Source organism: Phascolarctos cinereus, unplaced genomic scaffold, assembly GCF_003287225.1.
Source record: "Phascolarctos cinereus isolate Bilbo 61053 unplaced genomic scaffold, phaCin_HiC Scaffold_5;HRSCAF=322, whole genome shotgun sequence".
Lineage (NCBI taxonomy): Eukaryota > Metazoa > Chordata > Mammalia > Diprotodontia > Phascolarctidae > Phascolarctos > Phascolarctos cinereus.
The window spans coordinates 249,665,017-249,679,190 of NW_027555958.1; the positions used below are offsets into that span (position 1 = coordinate 249,665,017).

Consider the following 14,174-nt stretch of genomic DNA (forward strand, 5'->3'; position numbering starts at 1 on the left):
AATTATTAAAAATTTTAAAAAATAAGTTGAATGGACACTTAAAAGAGTAAATAATAATATTGGTAGTAATAATGATGATAATAATTACCATACATAGTTATACACCAGAAAAACTGAGAATTTAAAGGAACTGGGTGATTACCTACAAAAATATAAAATATCAAAATTAACTAAACAAGAAATAGATCATTTCTTTTAATCAGTTCTAAGACTTTTACTTTCTAAAGGTAAATTCAGCCCATTTAAACTCAAGTTAAAATTGTTAACTTTGGTGTTCACTTCTATTCTGTTAATCATTTTACCAACAGTAGATATAATCTCTTTCACTTCATTAGTATCACTTCCAACCTAGATCTTGCACAGAGACTCTTATATCTCCCTTATCAGTCCTCCTTGGATTTATTGAAAAAAGCTTTTAAAATCTCCCCTGTACTCTACTCCAACCTCCTTAGGACAAGTTGTAGTTTAGTGATTAACCACTCTCTCCTACCCTTCCCACACTTCATTACCTGGGAGTTCATCTGTAGTGCTTCTTCTCAAGGTACAACAATCTTTTCTTTGCTCCTCTCTTTTCAGGGTCAGGATTCAATATGTTCACACTGAACTAAACCTAAAATGATTAAATTAAAAGTCTTATGCACAGGTTTTAAAAAATCAGATTCACAGGTAAAAGATGGGGGAGGAGTAAAGAGACAGCAAATCATCTGAAAAAGATTAGGGGGTTTTGATAACTTTTGAGGTTCTTCAACGCATTTACTAATAAATTCCTAACAAGTATTTTCTCATTGTCCTTTCTGTAATCTATGACATAAAAAATACAATAGCCTTTTTGCTCCTTACAAAATGTAAATGCTTTGAGTCTCTTTATTCATTGTTTTAATCCACTAAGTTTTGAAGTACCTAGCATTGTATAGTCTTAATAAGTAATTATTATTATATCATCCTGATTGCCCTCCTCTGGATACTCTTCAGACTATCAATGTTCTTTGTAAAGTGCAATGTCCAGAACTGAATAAAACATTCCAGATGGTGTCTATCCAGCAGAGTACAATGGGGATACCATCATCTTATTCCTGGAAACTATGTCTTTCAGTCTATCTGAGAGCATCAAAATTAGCCCCCAAACAATTTGATTTACAGTAAATTCAAATATATAACAAAATTTTGAGTTTTCCTTTGTCTTGAATACATTCACTTCTTTAAATTTTCTCTCCTAACAACATAATATAATAATAATCTCATAATCTCTTTATTTCCTCTTAATTACACTACTACAATGTCTTTTTAACTATTTGCTTGGCATTCAGTCTCTCATCTCTCCCATTCATCCTAAAGACTTTAACAAGAATGATATTACTAATATATAAATGTGATCCACTCTGTAAGAATTCTCAATAGTTCCCAATGGTCAGATGAATAAGACTCAAATTATTTAGCCCAGGATTCAAATTTCTTTAAAATCTGGATCAAAACTATATTAACAGAATAACAAACTACTTTTGAATGCATTCATAGTTAGAAAGGGCCTGAGATATCGTTGAAAACAGCACCAATATTTTACAGATAGAAATCAGAGAGGTTAAGTGACATCTTAACTCAGACAGCAGCTTGAAATTGAATTATTGTTTTTGTTGTTCAGTTATTTCAGTTGTATTTGACTCTTCATGACCCTATTTGGGGTTTTCTTGGCAAGGAGACTGAAGTGGCTTGCCATTTCCTTCTCCAGATCATTTTACAGATGAGGAAAGTGAGGCAAGCATGGTCAAATTACTTTCCCAGCTAGTGATTATCTGAGGTCATATTTGAACTCAGGTCTTTGTGATTCAAGACAATGGAAATCTCCATTGTCCAGTAATATTGTGCTCCCATGTCCATTAATAACTTACTCAAAGTCATACAGCTGCTTAGAATCATAAATCAGAGCCATAAGCCTTTGACTCCCAGGAAAATATTGGGATACAGTACTTTGCTACACAGAATACTTGGAATTCTGATATATTACCTTGGAAGTTTTCCCAGTATTGCGTGTAAGGAAGTGAAAATTGAAATGGTTTTTCTTCACGAGGCAATATAGTGCACTGGAATAACAACTGCATTTAAGGGCCTGCTTTCAATTCCAAGGGAATCTAGGTGGCACAATGGATATTAATCTCGGTGAACCTCAGTGTTCTCATTTTTAGAATGGAGATATTTAACTGTATCACTGTTAAGGTCCTTTTTAGAAATATGTCTGTGTCTACGACTAAATGGGGGAAAATATTAATGAGCTATTTCCTTTTACAACTAGAAAAGATCATGAAGAAAGGTACAAAAAAGTACGTGACAGTGTGGTAAAGAAGGCATACATAACTCCTGATGGAAGAGAAATAAAAGAGAAGCCAAAGGTAAGCTGTAGTTAGGACAGGTTTCATATGTTATGGCATGGTTCTGTTTTGGTTTTTTGTTTGTTTTAGAATGGATCTATCTCTAAAAATCAATCAAGTCAATGAAAAGCAAGATCAATTAGTCTGGGAGCTGGAATGATAAAGATCATACAACTGTGAAAAAGAATTCTTCATTTTTCAAACTTTCTTTACAACAATGCTTTGAGGTAGATGATACAAGTATTATTATGCCAGTTTGCAAATTTGGTAACTGAGGATAAGGTAATTTAAAAGCCTAGCAGTGTATTTATATTTAATGGGCACTTGATAAAAACTGAGATTATATGAACTCAGCAATCATATCATCACTAAATGATAGATTTAAACCTATATCTTTGAACTCCAAGAAGGGTGTTCTACTACATCATGCCACCTCTCCACAAATTCAAAATTTCCTATAGCCTGTACCACACACTGTACCAGGAAGCTCTGAAACTGTACTACTTAATGACCTATGGATGATTCAGAAGTCTCTGCAGGAAGTTATTAACTCTTGTAAAGTTCTGATCTTCCTTTCAAAGTGGCCTCTTTCCTTGACTCTGCCTATGAAATCTCCAGAAGTGGAAAGGTCTGCTTTGGAAGGTAATAGGATCTAAGGACATCACTAGAAGTTTTCTACCAAAAACCTAGGGGATCACTTTTTCAGGTGTAGAGCACAGGAAATTTTTTTTTCAGGTATGACTTGAACTAGATGGTTTGGGGGATCCTTTCCATTTGATTCAAGGTGCAGACACTAAACCATATTTTCTATTCACACAAAGCCCACATTCTGAAAAGTCTATTAGCAAGCTCATTGGTAAGGATATTCAGGCTATATAGCAACTCTCATCTTCAACCTTGATGCCAGCTCCACACAGGTATGAAGGTCTATTTTGTCACATCATACTTTGTGAACTAAAAAAGAAATAGCGTTTCTCCCCCACCCCAGGGTGCTTTCAAAAGGTGGGCTATATAATATTATAAGAAGCAGGGTGGGTGGCATCAGAGAGGCATAACAAATGATGTCAAGTAGATGAGGCTAGCAATGTCACAGGAGTGTGGGTGGAATACTGGAAAGTTTTCCACGTTGCATCATAAAGTAGTAAAATTAAAGAATTTGAATAACAATGTAAACAGTTATAACTTCTTTCTATTCAATCAGTACTATGGAAATTTGTTCATTTCTCTGGACAACATTCATCTACCCTCTGCTGATGTCCTCAGAATTCCATCACTCAAGAATTCATTAGCACTATTTCCATGAAATGCCAATGATTTGGGTCCTTTTGCTATGCCCTAAAAGAAACCGACAGAATGCTTCTAAGTGATCTGATCTTGGGGATTTGCACCTTCTTTCAAACTGTTATTGGAGTCCTGGGGAATTCCCGACTATCCGTGATATACATCTATGTCTTATATATTCAGCCCCACCATAAGAGACCCATGAATATGATTATCGCCCATCTGACACTAGCTAATGTTATGACACTTATCACTAGAGGAATTCCTGATACTATGGTCTACTTTGGGGCAAAAAATGTTCTGGATGATGTTGGGTGTAAGATGATCATGTATTTCTACAGGTTGGGCCGGGGCCTTTCTATTGGCACAACCTGTCTCCTAAGCATATTCCAAGCTAGCACTATCAGTCCCATCCACTCAAGGTGGGCATGGCTAAAACCCAGAATAAGCAAATATATACTTCCTTTCTTCTTTTTCATCTGGATCATCAACATGTTGATCTACATCCGTGTCATTGATGCTCTCCAAGCCAGTGAAAATTTCACTGTGTACAAACAAGGTTATTCTATGAGATACTGCACCACTAAACCAGATGTTTATTACATGGTTAAATATGTGTTTCTCACGGTCACAACTATCCGAGATTTCTTCTTTCTTACTCTAATGAGTCTGGCCAGTGGTTACATGGTGGTATTTCTCTACAGCCATAAAAAGAATGTTCAGCACATTCATAACACCAGCCTCTCTTCTAGGCATTCCTATGAGGCCAAGGCTACCCAAACCATCCTGATATTGGTGGGCTTTTATGTAATATTTTACTGGATTGGTTGTTGCCTTACAATATACTTAACTTTTTCTCCTAAGAAAGATATGGTGTTGGGTAGCATTGGTTCTGTGCTAAATGCTTGTTACCCTGTTCTCTGTCCTTTCATGTTGCCCAGTACTGACTCCCAGGCCCCTAGACTACCCAGCATCTTCACTAAAAATCCAGTCCAAAGTTCTCATTTGAAAAGTCCACTGGATGGACAGTTCATTCCATATTCCACTTCTCCATTAAGAGACTCTCAGTAAAAGAATGTGTTCTGGGAATCCTAATGGGAATGTCTGTGCTCATTGAATAGACTTTTTCTAAAAAGATTAAGAACATCTGTATCACCTATTAACTGAACAAGAAAGTGGTGGTAGTGCTTGTGGTTAGGGGACAATAGTCAGGGGAATAGGGAGAAAGTTGAAGAGCATCTGCGTTCCCTACATAGATGAATTTGATTCTACATTGTTTCTCACATCAGAGATGGACCATCCAAAGTGGGACATGGGGCTATATTTTTTCATCCTTGAATTCCTTGTATCCTTGACCTTCCCATTGTTTCTTTGATGTTAACCCTCAACCAAGGATAAACCCTATGATTGAGCTCCTCCTCATACTTCTCAGCCACTGGTTAGTGCTGGAGGAAATAACTGAATCTTGCTGACTGTATCTTTTGAATCTCAACTGGACTTGCCCTGCTGCACAGAAATTCTTTCAATAATCTATTCTTGGCTCTCTTTTTCTTTATCTCTAGCTCTCCTTCTCTATGGCAGTTATTCCATATAGTTTCTTCTTTTCTTCAAGATGCTAATGGTACTTTTTGCTGTCCTTAATCTCTCCGACCTCTGTTCTCCAGTTGATATTGCAGTCTGTATCCTCCTTTGTCTACTTTTCTTACTAGTCTTCATATAACATTTTTTATCTGTGCACAAAAAAAAAAATGAATTCTCTCTAGAAATCACAAAAGCCTCATTCTCCAGTGTAGGTTGATTGTGCCTTATCTCATGCCCTGCCAGACTGGAACTGGGAAAGGAAATGGCCTATGAGGCAACTGCCTCTTCAAGACCCACTGATTTTAAATATCTTCAAACTCTCCTTCCTTGAGCTTCACTCTATCCCTCTGTTCCTCCTCCACCTATAACATTCTCGAAATCAAGTATAGCTGTTCTTTTCTTTCTTTTTTAATTAAAAGTTCATTAATAACTCAGTCATTTTCATATATAGTCACCTTATGAGTCCCACATTCCCAGTAAGTCTTACCTTACAACCATAACCAGAAATAAAAATTAAGAAAAGCTACACAGCACAATGACTGTGTCTGCCCACTTTTCTCATTTTCTGTACCCATTATGTCCTATCTCTCCACCACCATACCTTCATACGTATAGACTTTTATATACACATTGATGTTCCTCTATAACTAGTTCCAAGTTGTTCAACTTCTTTAAAGTCCATGATCTAAATTTTACACCACTTCAGTCACCATTAGCCATGGGTGTTAATCACCACCATGAATAACCATGGCCTAGACCTCTGAATCTTCTCTGATCAAAATCACCTTTCCTTCCATTTATCTTTCTGTTTCAATCCTGTTCTTCATCTTCACTGTAACTTCTCTCCCTCTGTGCTCTCCCATTTCATTATTGCTGGCCTCACTTCCCTTCATCACAATCTGACCCTGAATTTATCCAATTCAACTATACACAGCTCTCTACCCTTAAATTCTTTGCTTTCTCTATCTTACAGTTGTTCATTCCCTGCTTAAGTCACTCCACCTTGCATTTTTCTCACTCCTACTCTTGTGCTACTGAACAATTCTGGGTTCTCATTCTTGTACAGTGTTCCTTTAGCTCTTCTCTAAATGATTATCACAATTCCCATAATTGGCATTCCAAACTGCTTTGTCTCTCCACAAAACTTCAATCTCATTTCTACTCCCTTTTTCTAAGCAGCTGCTATCACCCTCTGTTTTACTGATGAGACTGAGGCCAACAGTCATGAGTTTCCTCTTCCCACCTATTCCACTTCTCAAAATTCATCCACTAAACCTTTATTCCAGTCTCTAAGGATGAGCTGGTCTTTGCACATCATTAAGTACACCTTTCACTTGTGCCTTTGATCTTGCTCCATTTCTTCACAGTGCTTCCCCATATACCATTCCTTTTATCTCATTCAACTTCAGTCACCCCATGTTTACTGACTTCTTTTTTGCTTCCTACAAACATGTCCACCTCTCCCTCATCCTTAAACAACCTTCAGTTTTACCACATCTTCCCCTTAAGATATTGCCATATACTTCTCCTCACTATCACCATCAACTTCCTAGCAATCAGCACCAAGGCATTATTTCTCAACCCCTTACAATAAGGTTTTAGACTCACAACTCAATATAAACCACTTTAATAATATACTAAAATGATCTCAACTGCTAAATCCATTTGCTTTTCTTTTGGCTTTATCCTCCTTGATCATTTTGGAGCATTTGACACTGTTAACTTTAATACCCACTTACTCATATTATCTTCTTCTACAATGTTACTATCCAATTCAGGAGTGGGGAACCTGCAGCCTTGAGTTTCACATGTGGCTCTCTGGGTTCTCAAGTGCATCCTTTTGACTGAATGTTCTGTGAAGTTTCAATTCAACCAAGGGGCCACACTTGAGAACCTAGAGGGCCACGTGCGGCTTCAGGGCTGTAGGTCCCCCATCCCTGAATGTTTCTTTTCCTACCTGACTGATGAGTCACTCTTATTCTTCTTTGCTGGCTCATCAGAAAATTTCCACACTGTGCTTCAATGTGCACATACATACATACATATATATATACACACACACACTATATATATATATATATATGTATACATACATACATACATATATATACATATACACACACACACATATATGCATGTATGGATGGATGTGTGTGGAATTCAGGAGAGAATACATATATATATACATATGTACAGATACATATACATATACACACACATATATAACACTAGATTATGTATATTTGTGTGTGTGTGTGTGTGTGTGTGTTGTGTGTGTATGTACAGAGAAAGAAATTCTTAAAAATAAGGGACAGAAGACTGTCCTATGCCAAAACCTTAACTATCATTGGGGTCACATACCCCATATTGGGGTCATACCCTAGACATTTAAGTAAGTACTTAAGGTCTTTAAGTCCTACACCCATCCCATGAGTATGAAAGACTTCTTTACATAATTCTTCTCAAAGGCTATTTTAAGATTCACAATGTCATATATTCTCACAGCTACAAAATTAGATTTTAAAACATTTTCTTCAAATATAAAGGTGGGAAAAAATATACCTAACACCCAGCTATTGAACACTGACTTCACTGGAAAGAGTCCTTGGGATGCTATTCCTTGAGTGTCTTTAGAATATTATTGTAAAGAAAAAACATGCCTCCTATGTAATAAAGTGTTACAAAATAGCAATCCCAGTATTTAAAATATCCCACTTTTTAAAATGCCATCATCTAAGAACTGAGAGGAAAAGTTAATCAAATTATTGGAATAAAGAGACAGCAAAACTATGATATTTGGTGATCTACATGTACTACTTTCAGACACAGAAAACTCTAACAAAAGGATAAAAAAGAAAGAAATCACAGACATGGATAAAATTTTATAAAACCCAGACATGATAGATTTCTAGTAATTACTGTATAGTAATAGAAAGGAACATATACATTTCTCACATTGCATGACAACTGGACCAAATGCTGAGGGATTAAAAATCTGATAAAAAATTAAAAAAAGAAATACGAAACAAATTCTTAGCAATACAATGTAATACAATCTTTGATAAATAAAGAGCCTTTGAAGAAAGGATTCAAACTTAAAATCAGAAATAATAGATAATTTCATCAAAAAAATATAAACAAAAAGATAACATTCCAAAAACTTGGGATGAAGCTTCTAGGAATGAAGCTAATGAAGTCATTAAGAAAAAATTTATATCTTTACACATTTTCACAAAATGAGAGAGAGAAGGAACAAAACCATGAATTGAGTATACAACTAAAAATAATAAAACAAGCAACAGATATTAAAACCTAAAACCAAATACAAAATATAAATTCTTAAACCTAAAAAAAGATGAACATAATTTAACATAAAAATGTAACAATCCACTAAGGGAAATAATAGGAATAAAGTGGGAAATAATGGGGCCTACTCGTTCCAGATCTTCAATCATGCTACAAAGCTGTAACCACAACTATTTGATATTGGTTAAAAAAATTAAAAGGTTGGTCAATAAAATACATTATGTATATCAGACCCAGAAACAATATAACATAATCGCATCATATTTGATCAACCAAAGGACTCCAACTACTGAAATTTGGACTTATTTAACAAATCTACCAGGAAAATTGGAAAGTAGTCTGATAAAAATTAGGTTTAGAACAAGGAATTCTTAACCTGGGATCTACCAACTCCCATGAATGGATTTCAGGAAGTCAATGAACTTGTATGGCTAAAAAAAAAAAATTATCTCTTTATTTTCACTACCCCTTAACTGAGATCTAGCATTTCATTTAATTACTCAGGCATTTTAAAATATTATTCCCAAAAAAAAATCTATAAGCTTCACCAGACACCCAAAGAGGTCTCAAAAAAAATGTTAAGAACCCTTAACAATTGAACATTTCACAACACACACCACAGTAGATTCCAAATGTCTACATCACAGTCCCAGGGTGAAAAATAGTGTTTGTGGTCACTCATAGATCAATGCATAGTACAGGAGAGTAGTAAACACACCTCTCCCTAGATCATCCCACCATAAAAGAACCAAAAACTTACAGGTCCCCAGAAATGCCTTTAAAAAAAAGCTGCCCAAAACAAAGCTTGTGAAGCTTGGGATGGTGCCCCCTCCACTAGGAAGTAGAGCACCACTTTAGCACAGAGGTGAAAGTCAAGAATTAGTCTGGAACAGACCTGCACAACATAGTACCCACAGGCCATATGCTGTGCAGGTATGGAATAAAAAATGAGGAAACAGCAGATAGAGATCCTGACTACAGAAAGTTACTATGGTGATAGGGAAAATTCAAACACAAACTCAGAAGACAACAAAGTTGAAACTCCCACATCTAATGTCTCCAAAAAATATATATGAATTGGCCACAGGCCATGGAAGAACTCAAAAGAGATTTTAAAAATCAGGTAAGAGAGGTAGAGGAAAAATTGGGAAGAGAATTGAGAGTAATGCAAGAAAATCATGAAAAAAGAGTCAACAGCTTGGAAAAGGAGGCACAAAAAATACTGAAGAAAATAACACCTTAAAAAACAGAATAGGCCAATTGTAATAGAGGCACAAAAATCCAATAAAGAGAAGAATGCCTTGAAAAACAGAATTTACCAAATGGAGGTCAAAAAGCTCACTGAAGAAAATAATTCCTTAAAAATCAAAACTGAGCAAGTGTAAGCTAATTACTCTATAAGACACCAAGAATCAAATGAAATTAAAAAGAATTAAAAAATAGAAGAAAATGTGAAATATTTCATTGGGAAAACAACTGACCTGGAAAATAGATCCAGGAGAGATAATTTTAAAATTATGTGATTACCTGAAAGCCATGATCAAAAAACGAAGCTAGACAATCTGGTACTAGCTAAGTAATAGTGGTAGATCAGTGGAATAGGTTAAGTACATAATACATTGTAGTAAATGAACATAGTCATTTAGTGTTTGGTAATCCCAAAGAGCCAAACTTTTGGGACAAAAACTCACTACTTTTTTTTCATGAGGCAATTGGTATTAAGTGACTTGCCCAGAGTCACATAGCTAGTGAGTGTTATGGGTCTGAGGTCAGATTTGAACTCAGGTCCTCCTGAATCCAGGGCCAGTGCTCTATCCACTGTGCCACCTACCTGCCCCAAAACTCACTATTTAAAAAAAATTTTCTGGAAAAACTGGAAAACAGCATGGAAGAAACTAGGTATAGATCTCATGCCAAATACCAAGATGAGGGCAAAATGGGTACATGATTTTTGCATAAAAGGTAATACCATAAACAAATTAGGGCAGCATGGAATAGTTTACCAGACAGATCTATTAAAAAAAAAAAAGAACCTTTCTTTGGTGACTCTTTTGTTCAAAGTGAGAGACCAAGTAGTAAGGGGGAGAGACCTTGGGATTTTCTTTACCATCTGAGGCTATCCGGCCCTTTAGCAGGGCATTAATTCTCAGCCTCTGCATTTGTTCTTTTCCAATCTATTCGATTTTGAAAGCTGACTTGACCTCCTGGTATTTTAGGCTAGGTCATGCAGCCACTCCAGTATCAAGATGCTGAGAAGCAAGAAGAAACCTTCTAGTACCCATGTTAGGGAAAGCTGAAACAAGAACTCATAGCGGTGATACTACTGCCTTTGGACATGAATTTGGTGGGAATAATATTATGTAAGAACTGAGCAAAATACTGAATCTGTTCTTTCTCCACAAACTGAAATATTGTGTTATAGGGAAAGGGGGTGAGAAAAGGAAGGGAATAAACATTTATTAAGTACCTACTATGTGCCAGACACTGTGCTAAGAGATTTATAAATAATATTTTGCTTGATCCTCACAACAACCTTGGGAGGTAGATATTATTATTATCCCCATTTTACAGTTGAGGAAATTGAGACAAACAGAAATTGTGAGTTACCCAGGATCACACAGCCGGTATGTGTCTGAGGATGGATTTGAACTCAGGTCTTAATTCCAGGCCCAGTGTTTTGTCAACCACCTACCTGCTTCAGGGAAAGCTTCAAGGGGGAAAAAAAGTATGTTTTTAAAAATAATAGCATATTTTCCACCCAATTATATGTAAAAACTTTTTTTGCATTTGCCTTTTTAAAAAATTGAGCTCTAAATTCTCTCTGTCCCTCCTTGTCCTCCCCCTTCCCAAGATAGTAGGCAATCTGATATAGGTTATACACATTCAATCATGTAAAATATCTTTTTATATTAGTCATTTTGTGAAAGAAAACTCAAACAAAAAAAAGGAAAGAAAGAGGAAAATAATGTGGTTCAATCCCTATTGAGACTCCATCAAGTCTTTTTCCGGAGGTGGATAGCATTTTTCATCATAAATCCTTTGGGATTGTTTTGGATCATGTGTTACTGAGAATAGCAAAGTCATTCACAGTTGTTCATTGTACAATATTGCTGTTACTGCGCACAGTGCTCTCCTAGTTCTGCTCACTTCACTCTGCATCAGTTCATTTAAACCATTCCATGTTTTTCTGAAATCATTGTGCTCATTATTTCTTGTAACACAATAGCATTCCATTACAATCACATACCACAATTTGTCTGGTCATCTCCCAATTGATGGACATTCCATCAATTTTTAATTCTTTGCCACCACAAAAAGAGCTGCTATAAATATTTTTGTAAATCCATCTCCCTTTTCTTTTTTAATCACATTTTACATCTTAATCTTATTTTTAATCTACATTAAGAGGCTCTTTGATTGACTTTGAGTACATATGGAGAGATGCTATTCCAGCTCCATTGATCATTAAACTTTAATTTCAAAAAAGGATAAAAGAAAGAAAATAAACTAAAAGGAGAAGAAAGTTCTATAGGGGACAACAATAAGCACATGTTGAAACTCTTAAGTTAAATTTGAAATATTTAAAAACAATGTTACTTAAAGAAATAATGAACAACCCAAATAACTGGAAGGAAATTCAATGCTCATGACTTGGTCATACTAATGTAATTTAAAAGTATGAAGCCACTGAAACTAATTTAAAGATTTTGTGCTATGCCAATCAAACTCCCAAAGGGATATTTCATAAAATTATATAAAATAATAGTAAAATCCATTTGCAGGAACAAAAAATCTAGAATCCAAAGAAAATGATGAGAAAAATTAGAATTAAAGTGGAAATATCATTTTTAAAACTCAAATCATAATGTGAAGCAGCAGCCATCAAAAAAAAGTTACTGGTTAAAAAATACAAAAGTAGTTGAAAGGGACAACTAAGTAAGAAAGAATAACAATAGAACTCAATAACTCACCATGTAATAAACCAGAGAATGCAAATTAGTTGTAGAATGTAAAATTTCTATTTGACAAGAATTGCTAAGAAAACAGGAAAACAATTTGGCACAAATTAAGTCTAAACTATTATCTTAAACCACATACCTCAATAAAATAAAATAAATGTGTGACCTAAATATTAAAGCTCACACCATAAAAAAACAAAAACAAAGACAACCTTATCAGTTACTTTTCATAGCTATGATATGGGAGAGAGTTCTTAACCAAGCAAAAGATAAAGGTGATAACAAAGAAAATTTCTACAATGTCAGATTTAAAAGCTTTTGTATAAACAAAATTAATGAGCTAGGATGTGATGGAAACCAGTTTCCTGGGAGGAAAAAACTTTGGGTCAAATATTACTAATTAGGGTCTGATATCCAAAATATATAGAAGCGCAACACAAATATATAGTTTGTTATTCTCCAATGAGTAATTAACCAAAAGATATAATCAATTTACAACATTAAAAATTGTAAGCTGTGAATTATCATCTGAAAGTTTTCTCCACATGACTAATCATGAGAGAAATATAAATCCAAAAGAAAAAACTTTCATACCCAGCAAACTGAGAATAATAAAATATGGAAACAGATAATGCTAGAGAAGTTGGTTGGTTTTTCCTTCATGCTCAAAGAGAATCAAAATAACATCACTACATCAGCATCAAGATACAGTGTGTCAGGCTGCGGTTGATTAGGCCAATATGAGCTCAAAAGGCTCTACCACAAGTTGGGCACAAATAATCCATATGAACATTTGGAGTAAAGACATCTCTTAATTTGTTCATCTCACATTTCTTTTGAAATACTGAAATTCTGCTTTACTCATAGAGCACAACTCCTTCTTTATGTGGGCATGCCATGTTGGACTATCCTGTACCAATGTCACCCATGTCTCACAGTCAATTACAAAGTTCTTCAGAGAGAGCTTGAGAGTGTCCTTGTACCTCTTCTTCTGATCTCCATATGTACACTTGCCTTGTGGGAGTTCTCCATAAAATAGTCTTTTTTTTGGGGGGGGGAGGCAGAGCCAAGATGGCAGAGTAAAAGCAGTGACTTGGTTGAGCTGTCCCCCAAACCCCTCCAAATACCTGTAAAAATGGCTCTAAACAAGTTCTAGAGCAGCAGAACCCACAAAAAGACAGAGTAAAACAAATTTCCAGCCCAAGACAACCTGGATGGTTGATTAGAAAGGTCTATCATGCTGGGCTGGGAGAGAAATACAGTTCAGCATGGGCATGTAGGCAAAACAGGCCTCAGCGATCCTGGAGCAGGCCTCATAGGACTGAATCATAAGCAGCTGTGGCAGTTTCCAGACTTCTTAACCTACAAATACCAAAGACAACTTAGAAGGTCAGTAGGATAAGTCTGTGACCACAGTGAGAGAGGAGCTCAGTCTCAGCCCCAGTCCATGAGCAACCCTTGAGCGGTGGCTGCTACCAGAGCTTCAGCACACAGACTGAGGGGGAATTAAGTAGCTGATCACAGGGGGATTTCAGGGATCTCTTTGTTGGTACTGAGGCAGTATTCTATTGCTTTATCCATGCTTGGATCTGGGTCACAATTCTAAAAGGAGATCCTCGCACAAGGAGTGCTGGCATGGTGGAGCTTATACTGTCAGTGAAGAGAGAATCCTCCTCACAGTTCC

At 35.8% G+C, this 14,174-nt stretch overlaps 1 protein-coding gene across 2 annotated transcripts in view; it reads right to left on the reverse strand.

The window, feature by feature from the left end:
- The window catches only part of LOC110202632 (putative olfactory receptor 2W6), a 227,827-nt gene that overhangs the window by 117,401 nt on the left and 96,252 nt on the right, over positions 1 to 14,174 (reverse strand). For both annotated transcript variants that reach the window (XR_013487094.1, XR_013487093.1), the window contains exon 3: positions 510 to 610. The gene's annotated coding sequence lies outside the window, so the exon portion shown is untranslated. The remainder of the gene's footprint in view (positions 1 to 509; positions 611 to 14,174) is intronic.